Source organism: Saccopteryx leptura, chromosome X (genome assembly GCF_036850995.1).
Source record: "Saccopteryx leptura isolate mSacLep1 chromosome X, mSacLep1_pri_phased_curated, whole genome shotgun sequence".
Lineage (NCBI taxonomy): Eukaryota > Metazoa > Chordata > Mammalia > Chiroptera > Emballonuridae > Saccopteryx > Saccopteryx leptura.
In genome coordinates this window covers 83,742,402-83,766,777 of record NC_089516.1, presented here as the reverse complement: position 1 = coordinate 83,766,777, position 24,376 = coordinate 83,742,402, and positions in this window count along the sequence as shown.

Genomic DNA, 24,376 nt, shown 5'->3' with positions numbered 1-24,376 from the left:
AGTTTAAAAGGTCCATTCCAACATTAATGAGCATTATTAGAAGACTGCATTGCAGTTTAATGAAGTGATGACTAAACTGACACTGCATTTTGGATCCCAATCAGCCAATTTTAAATGTACTGAAGTTTAAGTGCCCAGATGATCACTTTTTCAGTTAGGAACTAATTTTGTTCTGTTTTATATGCTTTTACAAAATTTTTTCTAACTAAATTTATAGTAAAAATGAATTTACTATTCCATTATGAGGGCTTTAAAAAGAAGTGCATGCTCTGACTTTCCCAATTGGAATATATAATGAAAACATTAGAGAAAATTACAAACACAAATACAAAATTATTGGATATCTAGATATTGTGTTAAACAAATGGGATTAGTATTTTCTTTAGAAATATGATAACATTAAACAGTTGCCTATAAAGTGATTTCCTACACATCAAATCCTATGTTTCTATTGTTTGGCATTGCAATATTAAAATTTGTTTTTGTTTTCTGAAGGTTTTGTATACTTCTTTTTGTGACAGAGACAGATAGAGAACAGAGAGAAGGATAGACAGGGACAGACAAACAGGAAGCAAGAGAGATGAGAAGCATTAATTCTTCATTGCAGCTGCTTAGTCTCCTTAGCTATTCACTGATTGCTTCCTCATATGTGCCTCGACCACTGGCTACAGCAGAGTGAGTGACCCCTTGCTCAAGCCAGCGACTTTTGGGCTCAAGTCAACAACCATGAGGTCATGTCTATGATCCCACACTCAAGCTGGTTTTCAAACCTGGATCCTCTGTGTTCCAATTCAACACTCTTTCCAATATGCCACCATCTGGTCAAGCCAAATGATTTGTACACTTAATTAAATAATATTTGAGGATGCAACAGTACTTTAATACATCTAAAGAAAAGATGCTTATCTTTTTAAAAACACAATATTTATTTATTTATTGTGTTTGTTGTATTGATTTTATAAAGAGAGGAAGGGAAAGAAGAGGGAGAGGCAAGAACATCGATCTGCTTCTGTATTTGCCATGACCAGGAATCAAACCAGAAAGCTCTGTGCTTCAAGACAATGCTCTAACCAACTGAGTATTCGACCAGTGCCAAAATATTTATTTATCACAGATAATGAGCACATACTAAACATAATTATAGAATAAATGAAAGCTTATCAGTTTTAAGTATTTAATATCAATATTATAGCTAACCAAAATTTAGAGGGATAAAGAGAAAAAGCGGAAGTACATAATAGAGTGAATTTACTCATCTTTAACACTAAATGATTTCTGTTCTAAATATGTCTTTCTAAATCTTGGCACATTGTTTTATTTTGCTAATATTTAGCTGTATTTACTTCTCCCAGTTTTAGAATAAAATATCTTCTAATATCCAAAAGAGAATGGGAGCAAATTTAAAATGATGTATGTTAACATTCATACTCACAATATGCAAACATGACAGGGTTGTTTTTATGTTTGATACAGGAGCTTAAAGATCCAAAAAAGAAGAAAACTTTAAATGAAATGGACTCACAAGACTAGAACATAAAACACTTTAGTATTTACTAGAACCACTTCTTTTTCTATTATTTTCATCAAGAGTAAATGCATCTCCAATTTTCTAGTGCCAGATAATAGATTCTTGGTTTTGGAAAATTATCTAAGATGAATGAAGAAAAATAACTAAAAACAGCATGATCCAAACAGTTACAATTCCAAGTGAAGAACAAAGATATAAAGAGTAGAGTGTTTAATGAAAAAAAATGAACTGGAAGCCTTGGCCAGATAATTTGGTTGGAGCATCATCCTAAAGCACAGATGTTGCCAGTTCTATCCTCAGACAAGCCATATACAGGAAAAACTTAATGTTCTTGCCTCTCTCTAAAATATAAAATAAAATAAAAAACTGGAAAAATCTCTCCAAAGGGTTATTAACTGATTAAAAGTTGGATCAGTAGTCACATTTCCTGGACAACTGTAAGACAATGAGGAAACAACGCATTTAGTGGAGAAATTCATGCTTGTAGTTGTAGTATGATCAAGCATAACATTTTCTTCACCTCAACACTGTGACACCATGATGAACACTTAGATATACCAAACAAATAAAAGGAAGATTCAGCATTGCCAGGAATTAAACATGTTGTTATAAGAATTTGGGCACTGTCAAGTTAAGGCTCAAATCACTCAGATATTCCCTTCAAAATTATAAGACAAGGTTAGATATACCATCTAATGAAAGAGTGATTCATGCTTCAGGCAAAGTGTTAGACTTTAATATCCCAACCTACCTCGTCTATTTGATTCATACTATGTTATCCTTACAGTATTCAAAATATATCATTCCAAAATATGTATTTTAGCCTGACCAGGTCATGATGCAGATAGATGGAGCTGTGATCTGGGACACTGAGGGCCCATGTTCAAAAACCTGAGGTCACCAGCTTAGGTGCAGGCTCATCCGGCTTGAGCGTGAGATCATATACATGACTCCATGGTTGCTAGCTTAAGCCCAAGGTCTCTAGTTTGAGCAAAGGGTTACTGGCTCAGCTGGACCCCCCAGTCAAAGCACATATAATAAAACAATCAATGAACAACTAAAGTGCTGCAATTGTGAATTGATGCTTCTTATCTCTCTTCCTACCCTGTTTTTCTGTCCCTGTCTGTCCCTATCTCTCTCTTTTGCTAAAAAAATATGTATTTTATTGCTATGAATAACTTAAAATAAAATGATTTTCAAAAATTTGATATAGTTTTTTTAAAACATTCCCCATTCTAAAAGTGAAATCAAATAGCTTCAAGAACAAGAAGACATGTGAAAATTATTAATATAATCGAAGTGCACATGTCCTTAATATGTTTTTGTTCCACGTGAAATATATAAAAATTTCCTCTCACTACAAAAAGGAGACAAAAAGAGAACATGAATTGACAATCTAGTATTTGGCTTGATCCAGGTTTCTGGTAACTTCTCAAAATTTTACATTAAAACATCACAGATGGGAGGAATATGGGAGCATATTACTGTGGTAAGTGAAGGTGAAATTAGTCATACATCACATTTTCCAAGTTTATAACATGTAAAAATATTATGCTTTTGAAAACTATAGATAATAAATTTATTTCTCAGAGGTGTTTTTATAAGTTTATTCTCAAGAAAATCTAGATTTCCATTCCTTTTTATTAATCTATTTGGTCAATTGTGACATGGGATTAGAAACTATGCCAAAAGTTTCTGGATATGTATCTGACTCATGGTAAAATAAGGTTCACCAAGGATCTATTGAATAATTTTTATATTATTTCCTTTCCAATTCTGGTTTGAGACCTGATTAAAACAACCAAAAATTAAAAGGAGAGCCTAGAGAAAGTAGAATCCTTAATTCTTCTTGAACAATGATTTTCAGTTTACCGGTAATGCATTACCCAGATTCCATCTCCAGAAGTTCTCATTCAGTTGGAGAAAACCTCTAAGTATAAATCATTCAGCTGCAGGTGGTCAGTAATCCACATGGTAATAAACATTGGTTTAGACATCTCTTAGATAATATAATGAAAACTAATTACTTTCTTACCATTTAAAACAGTATTTTGCATACAATTTCAGTCTCCTGGACTCCTGAGATCTATCTAAAGACATACATTTAAGCTCTAGATCTACATCAAATCAGAATGCATATTTAATTTATAAGTATTTTATTTTCTTTTGGAAAACATTCAAAAAATTTTAATTTAACATAAGTGTCCTCGGTTTTTACATCTTATTGATATATGAATTAATTGTATGGTATATTTGTGTACTTTTCCCTTTAGAAAGATATTTTTGTCTCTGAATTTGCTCTAAGTACAATAAAATATAGGAACTTGGCCCTGGCCGGTTGGCTCAGTGGTAGAGCGTCAGCCTGGCATGCGGGGGACCTGGGTTCGATCCTTCCTCTCTGTCTCTCTCTTCCCCTCCCGCAGCTAAGGCTCCACTGGAGCAAAGATGGCCCGGGCGCTGGGGATGGCTCCTTGGCCCCTTCCCCAGGCGCTAGAGTGGCTCTGGTCGCGGCAGAGCAATGCCCTGGAGGGGCAGAGCATCGCCCCTGGTGGGCGTGCCGGGTGGATCCCGGTCGGGCACATGCGGGAGTCTGTCTGACTGTCTCTCCCCGTTTCCAGCTTCAGAAAAATACAAAAAAAAATATTGGAACTTCCAGCTCACAAGACTCTTTGGAGGATTGAATTCACACTTCTGCCACACCATCAATATTAGTATATTTTATATACCAATAAATTTAAATATAAATTTCTTCACAAGAGTATTACAGTTCATTATATTTATAGCCTGCTCCTCTTTCTCCTACAACCTCAGCACCTAAAATTAAAAAGGTTCTCAATACCTACTTTTAATTGGCTTAGCTTATTATTTTACTAATTACTGAGATAACAGAGATAACATATGTACATCATACAAAATATAAGAAATGGTAAAATAATGGTTAATTAAATTCTCACAAATTTTATCTTGGGATTGTTGCTTGGAAATAATTTTTTATGAAAATAACAGTGATCTTGTCCTTCATACTATAGAAATTTTAATATTTACATATGTATTTTCCAACCAGGAATCAAACAATAGAAACACTTTTTTTATGGATTTTAATTTATTGTGTTTACATAGATTCTAGAGTGTCAAATGCATCCCCCCCTCCCGTATTCAGCTTCAACATCTCCCTTGCCTCTGTCCCCATGGGGCCCTCTCCCCTTCCCTTCAAGTTTATCCCATCCTATCATCCCCTTTCCCTCTGTCCTCTTTTCCTCAGGTCCCTTTGATCTCTCCTCTGTCTCAATTTCATTCCTTAGTTCACATTATTCATTGGATTCCTCAAATTAGTGATGATAGATAAATTTTTCTTATAAATATGGGTGATATTTTTCTTCTACATTTACATTTATTCTAAAACGACATGTATTTTTTAAATAAATCTTAGCTTATCCTAACTCCAAGAGATGGTCAGTTTTAACAATCTATTACTTTTATAGTATTTTTCTATATTTCACATAAAAGTATTCTGTATATTACATATTTATATTACTATTATCATATTAGCTACATATAAATGTATGCATATGCATAAACACATCTAATTCTTTTTTGGAGAAGTTTTTATTTTATTTTAAAGTGTATTAATTATTATTTTCAATTACAGTTCAAGTCAATATTTTTTAAGAAAATAATATTGTAGCATTTTTGTTTTACAAAAATTTGTTTTTTCACAAAAATTTAAATTCTATGAATATTTCTTAAGTTAGTTCATATAAATCAACTTCACTCATTAATTTAACAGTTGTTTAGTATTCAATCAATATTTTTAAATTTATAAATTGTTTGCATAGAAATAAATGACTTAACTAATATTGAATTATTTTGAAAATGAGTAAGACTGCAAGTAAATGACTGACTATTTTTTCTTATAGAATAATAGAATTACAGAATTATTTTTTGCTCTGGTTTAGGATATAAAATTTCTCTTTAAGAAACTAGTCAGATCATTGCTGGTTTCCAAAGATCACAGAATTAACATGACTTTATACCTCTTCTCGAAAATAAGTACATTTGAAATTTCTTTCAACCAGCGTGAATTTTATCACTTCATTTTCTCAGGCCACTTGATTGGCTTAATTTTTTCTGATACTTCAGAGTGTCTGACACCTGCCCTTTGTTTTGGACAGCAGGATTCTGAATTTTTCTGCTATCACAATAACAATGGTATTAGGCAGAGTGGTCCTATCATAATGGGACCACTTAATACATTATCAGAGAGAAGAAGAATAATGAGAAATCTCAAGGACATCAATGCTTACTTTGAGAAATATCCAGCAATAAATCTGAGAAACCCTTCAAGTGCCTCCAGTATCTATATTTGTTCTGACTGCAGTTAACTAAGATTTCCTTTCCTTTTCCTTTGTTTTCAGTTTTGCAAAAACAATTTCATTTTCAGAACAGTGACAGCCCTTGATGTTAACATATGAAGCTTGAGTTCAAAGCAAAGGTTAAGGAAAACAGACAAGATTATATCCTAAGAATTTTCCCATAAATTTAAAGTATTTGGACCAATACAGTTGTTTTCAACAGAAAAGAGGATGCTCCAAGAACACTTAGTTGAGAGTCTAAAATTATGGAAAAGATGATAAAAGTTGCTTGGAGCTATTCTGTTTAGAGATTTGAGGGTATTCACTGTCCCTAAGGATCATATCTAACATTAGATATCTAGGAGTAAACAAACAAAAACTGAAAAGCTGAACTACTTCATGCAAAGGATAATAGAGTTTGAAATAAATTCCTAGGACAACAGCATGGATATAAGTAGGCCAATTTCATGAAGAAAATAAAATGACAAAGAACTGTTATAAGAAAGAAGCAATTCTGAGTTAAGATAATATCTTCTGTGTGCAGGAATAAAAGACCAGAAAGCTCACACATTTTCCATGTTGTTAACCATTTTCTGTTTTTAAAGTGATAAAAAATATCTCTGAATGCACTTTATGCATCACTTAAAATTATTTTTCATGTATCTTCTCCTATATTGCTATGAGATAGAGAGAGGAAAGACAGTTTTTTGTCTCTCTTTTCTTCTCATAAGACATAACTGAAGGAAAGTGTGTGTATGTGCACGCGCATGTGCATGTCTGTCTGTCTGTATCTGTTTGTCCTTCTTTTTCTCTGTACCTATCCATAATATATGCCTGATTAACTCATGGCCATACACCAAGTCAACATATAAAAATAAATATTTCCAGAGAAGATCTCAGCTATTAAATCTAAATTAGTATACACTACAGCATCATAAAATGTTAGAGGTGAAAAGTACCTTAGAAACCCCCCTCTTTATTTTCTGGATGAAACTGAGACTCAGCAAGCTAAATACAAAATTCCAAAATTATCCAAATTATTAGTGGAAGATCGGCCTATACATTTTATATGTTAAGATCTGAGAGGTTCTGAAAGGCCCTGTATTTCAAAATATTACTTGCAGAGCCTTCCAGAGTACATGAAATTTCAAAGGTCAGAATCTTTCACCTGAATTATTAAAATTCTGCTGTTTCAAATTATTTCATGGGTGAACTATTCACACTTTTATCTAAGGTCAGTTCTTTCCACTTGTGTACTAGAACTCATCCCCTCTAGCAATTTATCACTTCTCTTTATTCTTTGTAGTTTATTTTTCCCTCCTTAATGAACAATTCTCATCAGCATGCCTTTATTAGTCTCTTGTGCTTTTTTTAAATCCCTTCCTGAAAATATACATATATTTTTAAATTCTATTTTGGCTCTATTTTAATTACCAGTTATAATTCTAATTCTCTAATCCCTTTAGTGGTAAATCTCCCTGAAAGAGTTCTCAACATTTGCTCTTGAATTCCTTCCTAACTATTCTCTCTTAAACACACTTCAACTAGTCTTTACTATCCTCACTACTTATCAGAACTGCTCTTATGAAAATTTTCAAAGAAGAGCTCACATCTGACTTCACCTATCAACAGTATTTGACATAGTCAATCACTTCTCCTTCCTTGATTTATTTTCTTCATTTAATTTCTAAGGTACCATATTCTCATGATTTACCATCTAGCTTCTTATTTATTCCTTCCTGGTATCTTTTGCTAGTTCTTCTTTCTTTCCCAAACTGCTTAGTGTTTCAGTTCCCTAGAGCTCATTTTAACTTGGAAACCTCATTCACTCTCATGGTTTTAAATAGCATCTATATGTCAATAAAGGTTATAATAATTTTCCCAGCTCAGACATCTCTCCCAAACTCGACCTATATATCCAGCTACTTACTAAACATCTTTACTTGAGTGTCTAACAGATAATTCATCTTTAAAACTGAATTCTTGTTCTTCTTTGCACCTTCATTTGAACATACAGTATTCACTGATATGTATGATAAGGGGTTAATAATCAAAAATTAAAAAAAAACTTCTACAACTCGGGTCACAGGGACCAGAGGGACAGCACTCAGAGGGAGGGGGATGAGGGGATGGGATTAGAGAAGGTGAAGGGATTAGTGAAACTATATATATATATATATATATATATATATATATATATATATATATATATATATATATATATAACATATAGATACAGATAACTGGACAAAAAATTCCAGAGGGAAGGGGGGAGAGAGTAAAGGGGAGGGGGGGAGAGGGAGTGTAATGAGGGACATGGGAGTGGGGGATGAGGGAGTTATATTCAGTGGGACAATTGAATGCATATAAACACAATAAATTAAAATAATTTTTTTGATGTTAAAAAATAAAATATTGTATTATTAGTGTTAAAAACCAACCAATCAACCAACAAACAAATAAATAAAACATCTACAACTCAACACAGGAAGGTAAGCAATCTAATTAAAAATGGGCAAAGGAACTGAATAGACACTTCTCTAAAAAGAATATACAGATGGCCAATAGGTATACGAAAAAATGCTCAATGTCACTAATAAACAGAAAGAGGCAAATTAAAACCACAATGAGATAGCACCTCACACCTGTCAGAATGACTCTCATCAACAAATCAATAAGCAACAAGTGTTGGTAAAGATGTGGAGAAAAGGCAATCTTTGTGCACTGTTGGTGGGAATGAAAACTTGTGCAGCCAGTGTGGAAACCAGTATGGAGTTTCCTCAAAATTTTTTTAGAAAATGGATCTGCCTTTTGACCCAACAATTCCACTCCTGGGAATATATCCTGAAAATCCAGAAACACTAATTCAAAGAATATATACACCTCTTTGATTATTGCCATGTTATTTATAATAGCCAAGATCTGGAAATAGCTTAAGTGCCCATCAGTAGATTTAAAAAAAGCTGTGAACCACTCAGTCGTAAAAAAAAAAAAAAAAAAAAGGAAAACTTTTGTTACAGCATGGATGGGTCTGGAGATTATTATGCCAAATGAAATGAGCCAGTCAGAGAAAGACAAATACCATATGATCTCACTTGTATGTAGAATCTAACGAACATAATAAACTGATGAACAAAATAGGAACAGAGGCACGGACACATGAAATAGAAAACAGTCAAAGGGGAGGGAAGTGAGAGGATTGGATAAAAAAAATGAAGTGATTAGCCTAAATAAATAAATAAATAAAACACTAGACACAGACAATATGCGCACGATGTTATGTGCAGACGGTGTTATATTGAGTTGTACACTTGAAACCTGTGTGGTTTTGTGAACCAATGCCACTTCAATAATTTGTTTTAAAAAGTCTTATCTTCAACAATCGTTAGCAATTCTGTGAGATAAGAGCACAGGTTTCAATTTTATGCTTAGACAGATGTGGAAATTCAGTCTCAGAGGTAATCATTCTGTATCCTAAAGGCCTCTAGTAAAATTATGTATGTTGCCAGGAAAATATAACATATTAACAATTTGGCACCCATTAACCAATTAGCAAAAATTAATTTATCAGTAGTAACTAAGGTTCTGAAAGAATGGATCCAAGCCAATTTTGATGAGCCCAATTACAGAGTATCATTCTATAATAATTTCCTTGAGCAATAAAAGAGAATTGAGAGTCAGGGGATAGAATTACAAATATTTCATATAGAAAGAAATAAGATGTATATGATATAAAAACCTCATGTGCATTTTATACATTAAGCTTTATGTGCAAGTATATAATTAATCCAGAACAATTTAAATATAGTATTTTTCTTATTCCTTTTAAGGAGTATGGTATATGTGTGTGTTGTGTTCTTTCTGATTCTTGTAAACTTGTACTTTTTCTCATCATTTTAAGAAGGATATAATTTTACTTAATAAAAAAAGGCCTTTATAGACTTCAGTCTTTAGGCTTTATTTATTTATTTTAAGATAAATCTGAAATGGTAAGGAAATCTCAAGTGTGGAAAATTTGAAATATTGATTTGCAGAATCTTAATTTAATGGGTTATACCAGCAAATGTAGGGTTACTAAAAGGCCTATGAAGATAGAACTTTCTGACATTGGTAAAACAGATATATTCATCAGTGATGACAATGATTATTTATTGAATGCTCACTTTGTATCATATACTACTTAATGTTTCCCTTGGATAATTTTATTTAACTCTGATGAAAGACTGTGAGTTAAGTATTAGAATTTTGTCCATTTTACCAATTAGAAGACTGAGACTAAGAACAATTTAATAACTTGCGCAAGTATAGATTTAAGCCTTAAATGTTAGAATTAAAAGTTCAGCTTTTAACCATTATATTATAAATGAATTAAGTAGGATAGATCTTCTGATTTCCTCTTATCAAGATTTTTTATTAAATTTTTCATAAGATATTTACAAGAAACAAGGCAGAATATTTCAATCAGCATTTAGTAACTCAGGCAAGGCTTCATTTATTTATATAATGCCACTTGAAATTGCCTATTCATATATTCTGGCAGAACGAATTCATGCTTAGTATCCTTCATACCAGTACTTTGTCATCCTTGAAGATAATCCAGTGGAATTTAAACAATGATTCAATAGAAATAAAATAATCAAAGCACATAGGTCATTTCTTTTTACTTTGTTGATCTCAAATTTCGATTTTTTTTTTCTGAAATTTTGGTGTCATGTATTTTTTTTCAGCCTCTTTATTTTTTAACTTTATTATGTGGTAACAGATTGAGAAGTACAATTGTTCTTTTTTAACAATGAAATTCAATCACAATATTGTATAATTGTCTAATCTTAAAACCTTGCTAAATTGTTTACCAATGACATCATATTAATGTTAAATCAGTTTTAAAAGTACAAGAATAATAAAGACAAAAACAATAAAGTAATGCTGTATAAAATATATAGTTTAATTCATGAGTTGTAGCAAATGTCTTCTTATTTCAAGTAATATATGATCAGTTCTGACTTCTGTATTACAGCCTAACTTTATTCTCCATTTGATATGTCAGTCCTCTTCCCTCTTTATAGATTCAAAGTGGCAAACAGGTAAATCTCAACTTGAAATACTGTGTTAATTGGAAAAACACAGCTGGGCACAAGACTTCTAAATTGTGAGCTGTACTGTGTAGTGGGTTTTAGTCACAATGATGATCTTAAAGCAAAATGAGATATTCAACAGAATCAAAATACAATTCCCTAGATTGTTATGCATAAGCAACAAATCTCAAATGATTATGACACATTTTCTGTTGAATTGTACCAATTTAATGCCCTGAAGTCATTCATGACTCATTATTCATAAGTTCTTTTGGAACTGTATTTGTCACCTACTTATCCACCTTTAAGACCTCAACCTCATTAATTTTCTTGCCTGCTGTTTTTCATTTCCTACTTTTTGTTTCTGTAACTGCAACTTTCAGACTTAACATTTAAATAGAATACATGCTTTTGGTAAAAAAAAAGCAAAACAAAAAACAAACAAACAAAAAAACCACACAACATCCAGCATATGTGCCATCACTGACATTAATATTATATTCTGCTGAAAGAGTAGTAATTTTTTTCCAATTAATACTGAATCAGAAATAACAGGGTACATTTGAAACAAATGTGGCCTCCTCTCAGTAGATGACTCTGTGAGAAAAAAGTGATTTTAGAATTAGTAGACACTCAGTGTAAGAATCTCTCCCTGTGCTATCTTTGCCAATGGGGGAAACTCCCCAGCACTTCTTGAGTGTTTACAGTAGCAATTACCCCCTTCAAAATTCTGGACCCTTGTAATTTTACAAGGTTAAATGGATGGAGGTCTCATATTCTGTAGTTTATCCCTCCTGTCAAAGAGTGTAGTCTTACTTATCACTGGGTCCAAAGATTCTTGTTATCTACTAAGTGAAGAAGGGGGTCAAGAATGGTGGGAAGCCTTAATGCAAGGGAGAAGGATTGCTGTCTTCAGAAGACAGCATACCCAATGTCTAGAAGAGGATGGCATTGTTGAACAAGTGAAGCTGGTAGACTGCTTCATGTTCCAAGAGGCAGTGTTGCAGATGGGCTTCGAATGTGAGACTTACGATGCAGAAAAACAGTCAAGTATTTAGTGAGAAATATGGCTAATTGTGTAAGAGAAATTTTAGTAAAACCAGAAACTGGAGAGACTGAAGGAACTCTGTGATTTAATTTTGAGTGGGGCTTTGAGTGACACACCCAACAGTGATCTCACTGTTTGCCGAGGAAGCTCCTATCAAAGTATAGCAATTATCAACAAGTAATAATAAAATAAAATGTAACATTGTCACTTAGCTTTGAAAAGCATTGTCTTTTTTCAAAATAGAAACTTTAAATCTACTTCAAAAGTGATTTCTTTTGCAGTATCAACAGCAGCAATAAGATTTGAGCCTTCTTCAGGTGGTGTCTGCCTTATCCATGTTTGGTGGATTGAAGGCTTGATTCTCGTGAGGTAGGAGAGTATGTTGTCATCAGGACATAAAAGGGACCAATCTATTGCTTGACTAACTACTGTTCAAAACTTTGAGGATCCCAGATCTTAAGTAAGACTTGGTCTTCAAGCTCATTTTGGAATGCTATCTTAATCTGGAGCAAGGAAATAAGTAAGGCCTGGTCCCAATTCAAACTTATTTCCTGGCATATTTTCACCAGGGTATTCTTTTTTTGTGTTTCATTTTCTTAGTCTTCCTGTAGATTGGTGTCTCCTAAATGCATGTAGTTTCCAATGAAGCTTTAGTGCTTACTTTATCTGTGGTAGTCACACTCCTGGATTTAGGTTATTTTTTACAAGTTGGATGTTAACCTGTGATTCTGTCGACAGTAGGAAGAGTTCATCTCCTACTTGAAATCTATCTGTGCAAAACAGGAGTACATGGAGCTGGAGAACATGTCCCAGCAGAACTGACAAACATAACTGCTACTTCTCAGGGGGGAAAAGTTATTTGTACATGTATTTTCTGAAATAAATTTTGGCCCAACAATGAAATATGGCAGTCCTTTCTTCAATGGTTTTCCTCCTTGTGATATGCACATTTATTGACTCTTAGTGGGCTTTTCCTTTTCACTTTTGGAACCTATCTTTTTTTTCTGGTTTTCCTGTACTATTCCTTTTTTTTTTTTTCCCCTGAAGCTGGAAACGGGGAGAGACAGTCAGACAGACTCCCGCATGCGCCTGACCGGGATCCACCCGGCATGCCCACCAGGGGCGCCGCTCTGCCCACCAGGGGGCGATGCTCTGCCCCTCCGGGGTGTCGCTGTGCCGCGACTAGAGCCACTCTAGCGCCTGGGGCAGAGGCCAAGGAGCCATCCCCAGCGCCCGGGCCATCTTTGCTCCAATGGAGCCTTGGCTGCGGGAGGGGAAGAGAGAGACAGAGAGGAAGGAGGGGGGGTGGGGGTGGAGAAGCAAATGGACGCTTCTCCTATGTGCCCTGGCTATGTGCCCTGGCCGGGAATCGAACCCGGGTCCCCTGCACGCCAGGCTGATGCTCTACTGCTGAGCCAACCGGCCAGAGCCTGTACTATTCCTTTAAAAAACAGTGGTCTTAGCCCTGGCCGGTTGGCTCAGCGGTAGAGCGTCGGCCTAGTGTGCGGAGGACCCGGGTTTGATTCCCGGCCAGGGCACACAGGAGAAGCCCCCTTTTGCTTCTCCACCCCTCCGCTGCACTTTCCTCTCTGTCTCTCTCTTCCCCTCCCGCAGCCAAGGCTCCATTGGAGCAAGGATGGCCCGGGCGCTGGAGATGGCTCTGTGGCCTCTGCCTCAGGCGCTAGAGTGGCTCTGGTCGCAACATGGCGATGCCCAGGATGGGCAGAGCAATGCCCCCTGGTGGGCAGAGCGTCGCCCCATGGTGGGCGTGCTGGGTGGATCCCGGTCGGGCGCATGCGGGAGTCTGTCTGACTGTCTCTCCCTGTTTCCAGCTTCAAAAAAATGAAAAAAAACAAAAAAACAAAAAAACAGTGGTTTTCTTTAATTTCCTTATTTATTAGGCATGGTTAAATTTAAAGGCTATATTCACCAGCTAAGGGGGATTTATTCTCAATGCTTCATCTAAATGTTGGAGCTTACTTTTGATACCTGGGGCATTATGATGAATAAAAGTCATGTTTACCATCCAGATGTTTTCTGGTGCCAGTGGGTCAGCATCAGTGTGCTTTTGATAGGCCTGATAAATCTTTTCTAAAAATTCAGAATGATCTATATTTGGTTTCTATTGAACAATGTATAAAATATTCAGGCTTTTCTGTTTAAGCACCCCTTTCTTACAACCTTCTAATGTGCATTTTTTGTAATGCTCTAGGGAGGCTAAGTATCACCATTCTAGTCCCCAGTTGGGCTCTGCAAGAGAATTTCTCTGGCTGGGTTGGGTGTCTCATTCAGATTATTTCAATAGAGGCAGGTGATGAATCCCTTTATTAACTTGACCTATAATTAAGCACCGTTCATGTGCCATTAGCAGTGTGTTAAGGAGAGCCTTTACATTTGCCCAGTTTGGATGGTGAGTGCGAAAAATGGAGGTGATAATATCTGCCTTTTTCTGAGAATTGTCCTCAAATGAGGGGTTAGAATTCTTCCAATTCAGTATGTCTGCTGTGAAAAAAAAAGTATGGGTTCAATAGTAGGCAGTGGGTTGGTCTTTTGGTTTTTTCTTCTTGTAGGGTATTGCCACAAGGGGAATTGTCCTGCTCTAGATGGGGAAGCTTCCTGGACAAATGTGGTGGCTAGCTGCATCTTTGAGGGGAAACTATTCCTTCATAATACAAGGGTGGGATTGTCACTCCCCTGGGCCTTATTTCAGGAGCATCTGTTGGTGGGGTGCTAACAGGGGAACTCTTTCTGATGCTAGTTCTGGGTTCCCCACATTCAGGGCATTAAAGAGACTCATCTCCTCACTTTCCATTTCTTATTGTGTCTTATTGTCAGGTAGGGATTTTGAAGCCCATTTCTTTCTGTATGATTAGTTTATTCCCTTACTTTTCTGAATCTTTACTGTATAAAGACCTAAATGCTAAGATATAAGAGTTTTCTTTCATTTACCTAACTGTTGGAAAAACAATTACAACTACATGGTGGTATAGTAATTTAGGAAACCATTTAGGGACCATTCTCCCCCAACCCCATCATCTAAAGTAAACAAAGGCCAAGTAGTGTTAGAATAGAAAACCAATTCCTTCTTAGTCATTGATCATAGATGTACAGTATATGGACAAATCTACTAAAATTCAGCTGAGTGTGTTCCCTTCAGGAGTTGAAACATAATAGCCCCTGATGGCACAAAAATACAAACTCAAAACCAGAACCATGGAAATACCCTCCACAAGGTGGGAACATAGCAATGAATCTTGGATCCTGATACCCATATGGGTATACACAAACAAGTCTAAGTGTCTTATTTCTTGTCAGTGTCTAACCAGTTCTGCAAATGGTCTTAACCAGACCCAAATGGCACAAAGTTCAAGTGGCACAAAGCCCAAACAGCAGGGATAGCCTGCCAACTGGTTCCACCAATGGTCCTAAGTGGATCAAAGTGGCACGAAGCTAAAATGGCATATAGTCCAAGTAGTGGCATAATCCCATAGTGGCACTTATCCCATAGTGGCATAAAGCCTAAACAGCACAAAGCCTTAGTGGCATAAAAGCCCAAGTGGCAGGGATAGATGGTCAGCTGATCAAAATTTTGCCAGCAGTTCTCTATGATCTCTCAGCTTAAGCAATTTCCAGAAGTTAGCGATGTCCTTTTTATTAATTGCACCTCGCCAGCTTATCAAAATTTTGCTGGGAGCTTTGAGGAGCACAAAGCCCAAGTGGCAGGGATAGAGAACCCTTTTGGTACATGTTAGTTAAGTTTACCAAGTCTTGGGATCTGTCTGCTCCCCCTAAACCTGTTTCCTTTAACCAGCCAAGGATTTCAAAGGGCTGACACTCTGAGTGGAAGTGCAAGGAAATTCCCCAGGAAAAGTTCTCAGCAGCTGCTGGGAAGTTCCCACAGTCAAGCTCCTGGGGCCAGTCTGGGAGCTGGGACTTGAGCCTGGACCCTCTGTGACTTACAGGGTCCACACCCTCCTAGCTGGCTCACCAGAAACTCTTACTGAACAACCGGGTTTGGCTGCCTGCCACACAAACAACCAAATCTGGTCATGAAGCAGATGCTGGTGCAATAGAAAGGAAATTTATTCAGTTGCCAGACCCTGGGAGAACAGTGGACTGCTAACTCAGAGACTATGTCCCTTTCCTGTTCAAGCCCATGATTCCTATAGGACAGCGAGGGATGGGCTTTTATCCCTATTTAAGGTCTTGTTAGCTTTTTGTGTACTCAGTGTTAAGAACTTTCACCTTGGTCATCTTGGCCAGTGGGAGATACTCTCTGGCACTCTCTGTCTATAGTAACAGTTAGTCATATACTTTACAAGGTGTTCATCTTGAGCCTGACCAGGTGGTGGTACAGTGGATAGGACATCCGACTGGGACGCAGAGGACCCAGGTTAGAAACTCCGAGACCGACAGCTTGAGTGTGAGCTCATCTGGTTTGAGCAAGGCTCACCAGCTTGAGCCCAAGGTCGCTGGCTTGAACAAGTGGTGACTTGGTCTGCCGTAGCCCTCTGGTCAAGGCACATATAAGAAAACAATCAAATGAGAAACTAAGGTGCTGCAACAAAGAATTGATGCTTCTCCTCTTTCTCCCTTCTGATCTGTCTGTCCCTCTGTCTGTCTCTCTCTGTCTCTGTCATACACACACACACACACACACACACACACAAAGTGTTCACTTTGATATTTTAAGAACCCACCTGGCACCATACATAGTTATTACAATACCATTGATTATTTTTTCTAGTGCTATACTTTACATACAAATTAAATAAAATGACATTTTTTGACACTATACTCTAAGCTAGTGTTTTTCAACTGCTGGTCCTTGGACTGGCCCACAAGAAATTTCACATCAGTCTGCAAAAGAGTTAACTACCCTGGTACTGTATGAAGATTATAGACATTATATGAAGTGAAATAAGTAAATCAGAAAAAAACAGGAACTGCATTATTCCATATGTAGGTGGGATATAAAAGTGAGACTAAGAGACATTGATAAGAGTGTGGTCGTTACGGGGGGAGAGGGGAGAGGGAAAGGGAAAAGGGGGAGGGGGAGGGGCACAAAGAAAACTAGATAGAAGGTGACAGAGTACAATCTGACTTTGGGTGATGGGTATGCAACATAATTGAACGACAAGATAACCTGGACATGTTATCTTTGAATATATGTATCCTGATTTATTGATGTCACCCCATTAAAAAATAAAATTATAATAAAAAAAGAAAAACAATGACATATTTGAGAAAACATTTCTTCCTTCATATTTTTTTCTTTTTCCTCCCTTCCTTCCTTCCTTCCTTCCTTCCTTCCTTCCTTCCTTCCTTCCTTCCTCCCTCCCTCCCTCCCTCCCTCCCTCCTTTCCTCCTTCCTTCCTTCCTTCCTTCCTTCCTTCCTTCCTTCCTTCCTTCCTTCCTTCCTTCCTTCCTTCCTTCCTTCCTTCCTTTTGTTTTCCTGACATTTACTTTATGCCTACTAATTCCTAAATTCTTGATATACAACTGAAAATAAGAATATAAAATTCTCCAGAGAATAGGTGGTTTGGGGTGTATGGATATATAAACAACAAATTTCAGTATGTTATAAGGTACTTTCTTACAAAAGATGGAGCAATTATCTATCTTGGAAGGTGACAGCAATTTCACAGAGGAAGTGAGTTTAGGGCCAAATCTTGAGGAATGACTGGAGTGTTTTAAGAGGGATTGGAAAGATGGAAAAGAAGAGGGGTAATAGTAAGAGAATAGTAAATAATTCAGTATTACTAGATTAAAATTGCATTGGAGGTAATGGTGAGATAGGATGGTGGAGAGGAAGTTTAGAACCTTGTGAAGTAATTTGTATTTTAGAGCTAAACGTAAATCAATGCTGACTTAAGGGGCTTTGAACAGGAAGGTGATAAAATAAAATTTCTGTTTTAGGAATGTAATTCTGGAAAAAATGTGAAAGGTGAATTAGCAGGGACAAAAGACCAATTAAAATTCAATTGTAACTGTCCAAATTAGGAATAAATTAGGTCCTCAACTTAGACACAGAGTCAGTCGCAGTGAAGATGAAGAAAGACTAAATGCCAATCAGATATATTTTTGATGGAAACTTAAAAATCATTATGACCTATTAAATGAAAATTATACGGAAAAAAGGAAATGAAAGGAAGGATTATGTTAAGCTTAAAAGTTGGGTGTCGCCTGACCTGTGGTGGCGCAGTGGATAAGGCGTCGACCTGGAAATGCTGAGGTTGCCGGTTCGAAACCCTGGGCTTGCCTGGTCAAGGCACATATGGGAGTTGATGCTTCCAGCTCCTCCCCCTTCTCTCTCTCTGTCTCTCCTCTCTCTCTGTCTCTCCCTCTCCTGTCTAAAATGAATAAATAAATAAAAAATAAAAAATATTTAAAAAAAAAAAAGTTGGGTGGAATATGAGACACTCAACTGTGTTAAGAAAGAAGGGACAGTTTTGGGTAGGAGCCTTAGGGTCTTTCTATAAACTAAATTTCAAAGTTAGAAAGATGTCTGTGTTAGGGATAGCATTTGGAATCATCAGAATATACATTCTGTTGAATTCTGTGTTCTTAAATGAGTTTACTAAGAGAGAAAGTGAAAAACTAAAAAGGCTAAGAACAAAGTTATATAGACTATGAGTAGTTAAGAGATTTGCAAAAAATATAAAAAAATCTAGAAATCTGACGGAGAATAATTAATCTGAGAAAAAAGAAGATAACCAACATAAAAGTGAAATCCCAGTGAAGCTGAGGGCAAAGATTACAAGACTTGTTAATTGAGGATAGATAATGGGTTAAGACAAGAGAGAAATCCAACATGACTTACAGTTTATGAAACTGAGAGATTGAAATAATTGTGGTGTCACCTACCATAATGAAAATATTAGAAAGGAGGAAAACGTCTTGAAGAGAAAGTTTTATTGTAGTTTGTGATATTTTACATAAAGATAATTGATGACATTCAATGTAGTGTTATTGGCAGTCATATATACAGGCTGGACAAAAAGAGATTCTTACTACTCAGAGAGTTCTGGCAATGGGTTTTAGTGCTAATCAAATTAAATAATGAGACTTTGTTACACTTGATTTAGATCTAGGGCTTAGCCAGATGTAATTATTAGGCTGCTTGTGAATAGTGTCTATTACTATGCTTTGACACTTCTGGTTCAGCTCATGAATATATTTCTGATGAGTAAAATTATAAAAACGTTACAATCATGTATTGGTGTATGTGTCATAAATAAAATTGAATTTATAGCTGAATATATAATTATTTCAGTGCACATATTAGGTAATTTGTCAAAAAATATATGCGTACCTACGTGAATATATGACTGAGTTTTCAAAATACTTAAAATGTTCATTTGCAATTATTTAAGATATTGAGGATATTTTCTCTAAATTATTTAATCTACATATAGATATCCTTAATCGTAAAGGTAATTAAAGAACCCTGTGTTAAAGAGTCCCATAATTCTTCAGTTGGAAATGTAGGGATACTTGAAAGCAACCTGTTGAACACTGAATATGTTCATTACCAAAGTTATAAAGTTCTATTTTATGTCTTGTATGTCACAAACCAAATAAACTTTACTAGTATAGCAAGCTTCATTTCCCTCATGTTTCCTGTTATCCAAAAGACTTAGAAATCCTTAAAGTTATCTGAGAGTCATAAAATTTTGTTCTAAATTAATATATTTTATAGGTCTGTTTTCTCATGCACTTTTCTGCTATTGCGATAAAATTTACAGAATTTGAAAACAAAAACTGAGACCCCTTTGTATTGTGTGTGTGTGTGTGTGTATGAGTGTGTGTGTATGTGTTGGAGGATAATGTGGAATGCAGAATAGCTCTTTTCTTCTATATTGCTTACCAAAATAATATCTGTCTAATAATATCCCATTTGAGTTTCACAATGACTTCTCCAGACTTCAAACTGGTACCTTTACATATCCCTTGTATCATATAGAGAATGAACAAAACAATATGGTTTCATGTTTGGTCATATTCTGTTATTATGATTCACTTCACTTGGATTTATGTTGTCTTCTCGGTAAAGATCACATCTTCTTTATTTAAAAGACTGTGTTATTAACACTTTCATCTTCTCTATGAACATTCTCATTTTACTGATTATCTTAGGTGACGATTAACAAGTTGATTTCTTTTCCTTCTCTTCTTAGACTGTATGTATATCAGTCTAAGTGATTTATTAATTTTTCTATCTTATTTTTGCATTTTAATGAATATTCTTTTTTAATTGTTAATGAATATATTAGGGTGACATTGGTTAATAAAATTATACAGGTTTCAAGTGTATATCACCCATATATTGTATTGTGTGTTCACCATTCCAAGTCAAGTATCTTTCCATTACCATTTATCTCTCTGTTACCCACTTTTACCTCTGCCCACCCTCCTTTTCCTCTGATAATCACCACAGAATTATCTGTATCTATGAGGGCTTTTTTTTTTTTTGCTTTGCTTAATTACTTCATCTTTTTCACTCAACCCCCTTAAACACCCTCCTTTCTGATAATAGTCAGTCTGTTCTCTGTATCTATTAGATTTCACATGTAAGTGAAATAATGTAGTACTGTACTTGTCTTTCTTTTACTGATGTATTTCACTTAGCATAATACTTTTCATGTGCATCCATACTGTCAAAAGAGGTTAAGCTTTTCTCCTTTTTTATTGCCAGGTAATATTCCATTGTGTAAATGTACCACAGGTTTTTTTTTTTATTATTCATTCATTTACTGATGGGCAATTGGGCTGCTTCCAGATTTTGGCTACTATAATACTGCAGTGAACATAGGGGTGCATATACTTTTTTGAATCAGTGATTTAGATTTCTTCATACATATTCCCAGAAGTTGAATTGCAGAGATATAAAGTAGTTCAATTTTTAAAAAAAAAATTTTTTTGAGGTAACTCATACTGCTTTCCACAGCGGCTGTAATAATTTGCAATCCTAACAACAGTGAATGAGGGTTCTCTTTACTCACATCCCTGCAAAAACTTGTTGTTTGTTGACTTATTAATGATGATCATTCTGACAGGTGTGAAGTGATTTCTTATTGTAGTTCTAATTTGCATTTTATTGATTAGTGACATTGATCATTTTTTTCATATGTCTATTGGCTATCTGTATGTCTGTTTTGGAGAAGTGTTTACTCAGGTCTTTTGCCCATTTCATAAATGGATTTGTGTGTGTGTGTGTGAGTGTTAAGTTTTATATGTTCTTTTAAATGTTGGATATTAATCTCTAATCAGATATATCATTGGTAAATATGTTCTCCCATTCAATGTGTTGTTTTTCATTTTGTTGCTGGTTTTCATTGCTGTGTAAAAATATTTTAGTTTGATGAAGTTCTATTTGTTTATTTTTTTTCATTTGTTTCTTTTGCCTCAGGTAATATATCAGAAAAAAATATTGCTACAAGAAATGTCTGAGATTTTACTGCTCTTGTTTTCTTCTAGGATTTTTATGTTAAATGTCTATCATTTGAATCTTTAATTCAATTTTGAATTTATTCTTGTGTATGATATAAAAAGGTGGTCTAGTTTTATTTTTTTCCACCTGTTTTCCAATTTTCTTAGTAACTCCATTGCATGTTTTTGCCTTCTTTGTCAAGTATTGATTGAGAATCGAGGTGTGGGTTTATTTCTGGGTTGTTCATTCTGTTTCTTTTATCTATATATTTGTTTTCATGCTAATATCATGTTGTTTTGATTACTATGGCCTTATAGAATTATTTGATACCAAGTGGCATTTATCAATTCTAGTAGATTTTAGTGGAATCTTTATAGTTTCCTATATACAGAATCGTGTAATCTGCTAATAATGACAGTTTTACTTCTTCCCTTCTAATTAGGATATTTTTTACTTCTTGTCTGATTGCTGTGGATAGGACTTCCACTACACTGTTGAATAAGAGTGGTAAAAGTAGACATCCCTGTCTTGATACTGACCTTAAGGGAAATGCTGTAGTTTTTACTAATGGAGTATGATATTGGTTGTGGGATTTTCATATGTAATTTTTATTACATTGAGAAATGTTTATTCTCTCACTTTGCTGGATTTTAAAAATGTTTATTCTGCATTTATTGATATAATCGTGTGATTTGTATCCTTTATTTTTTTTAATGTGATGCATTACATGTTGATTTGTGGTTATTATACCAAATATGCATACTGGAAATGTATCCCATTTGCTTATTGTGTACAAACTTTTTTAATGAATTGATAAATTTGTTTCAATAATATTGTGTTGAGGATTTTAGCATATATGTTCCTCAATGATATTACTTATAATTTTCTTTATGTATAGTGTCTTTATCTGATTTTGAAATTAAGATAATACTAAGCTAATAAAATAAGCTTTCTCCTTGAATTTTTTTAGAATAGTTTTAAAAAGATAGGTGTTAATTCTTCTTTGAATATTTGGTAGAATTCTCCTATGAAGCCATCCAGTCTACACCTTTTGTTTGTTAGGAGTTCTTCTTTTTATTAATGCTTCAATTTCATTTGTTGTAATGTGTCTATTCATTTATTCTTTAGTCTGCCCTGTTCAGTTTTAGAATTTTGTATGTTTCTAGGAATTTACCCATTGGTTCCAGTTAGTCCAATTTTTGGCATATACATAGTTGTTTGTAATATTTTCTTAAAATCCTTTGTATTTCTTTTGTGCCAGTTGTTACTTTTCCTCTTTCATTAGTGACTTTATTTATTTGGGACCTTTCTATTTTTTCTTGATGAATCTTGTTAAAGGTTTGTCAATCTCATTTATCTTTTCAAAGAAGCAATTCTTGGTCTTATTGATGTTTTGCATTGTTTCATCAGACTGATTTTATTAATTTATGTTCTGATCTTTATTATTTCCTTCTAACATTGATTTGTTTTTTTTCCTACTTTCTTTGAGGGTAAAGTTAGATTATTTGTTTTATATTACTTTTGTTTCTTAAACTTATAATGCTATGTATTTCCTTCTTTGGACTGTTTTCATTTTGTCTTATAGATTTGGGGCAATTGTATCCTTATTTTTATTTGTTTCAAGGTATCTTGATTTCTTCTTGGTCTTATTGTTAACTGATTCATTGTTATGTAACATGTTATTTAGTCTACATGTTTTCTGTTTTTCAGTTTATTTTTTCTTGTGATTGATTTCTAGCTTCATAATGTTGTGGTCAGAGAATATACTTGACATAATTTCAATCTTCTTAAATTTATTGAGATTTGTTTTGTGGCCCAATATGTGATTTATCCTAAATAATTTTCCATGTGAACTTGAAAAGAATATATATTCTGCTACTTTGAGGTGAAATGTTCTGAAGTTATCTATTAAATCTACATGATCTAATGTGTCATATAACTCTACTGTTTCCTTGTTGTTTTTCTATCTGGAAGATGTATCCATTGTTGTCCAGTAGGTGGTAAAATCACCTCCTAAGAGTGTATTCTTATTGATTTCTTCCTTTATGTCCTTTGAGTTTTGCTCTATTTATTTAGGTGCCACTGTGTTGAATGTATAAATGTTTACCAGGGTTATAAACTCTTTTTGGATTGTTCCATTTATCATTATGTATGTATTTCTTTGTTTTAAAGTCTACAGTATTAATTATAAGTATTGCCATTTCAGCTTTTTTTCATTTGCATTTGCATGAAATTTTTTTTTTAAATTACTTTTACATTTAGTCTATGTTTATCTTTAATTCTGAGGTGGATTTAGTGGTGGGATTCAGCAGGTTTATACCTGTTTGGCAGAACCAATACCTAATTTTTTGTTAAGTTTGCAAATCAGTTGTTAAAATGGCACTTGTAATCATGGTTCTCTCTGATGTGGGTGCCTGGGAAGCCACTCAATGTAGAAACCACAAATTTACATCCCTTACTCTTTTTTAACATTCATCTGTGCAAGAGCATATTCTAAGTGCCATGGTAATGTTCATTCTATCCAACCGTGAAAAAAATTGCAAGTGACAATGCCAATCAAGAAGCAATATGGAAATACCTTAAATAAGAGTTTTATTGGTTTTTGAAGGTATTAGTATTTTTCATTACTATTTTAAAACTGTTATATCATAATCTAGTTTTGTTACATCTTTAATTGTTCTTATTTAAGTATTAAATGCATGAAATAATAAACTACTTTTCAATATGTCATTTTTTTATACTTAAAATGGTCATTAGGGCAGATAACCAGTAGTTAAACTATTTGAATCCCACCACTAGGTGTGGTCTCTTGTAGACAACAAAAGCAAGAGTCTTTTTCACCCATTAAGTCCTTTTTATTTCTTATTTTTTGATGAAGAAAGATTTTTCCATACCACTTTTGATAGCTTAACATTTTTTCAACCTTTAAAACTAAACTTT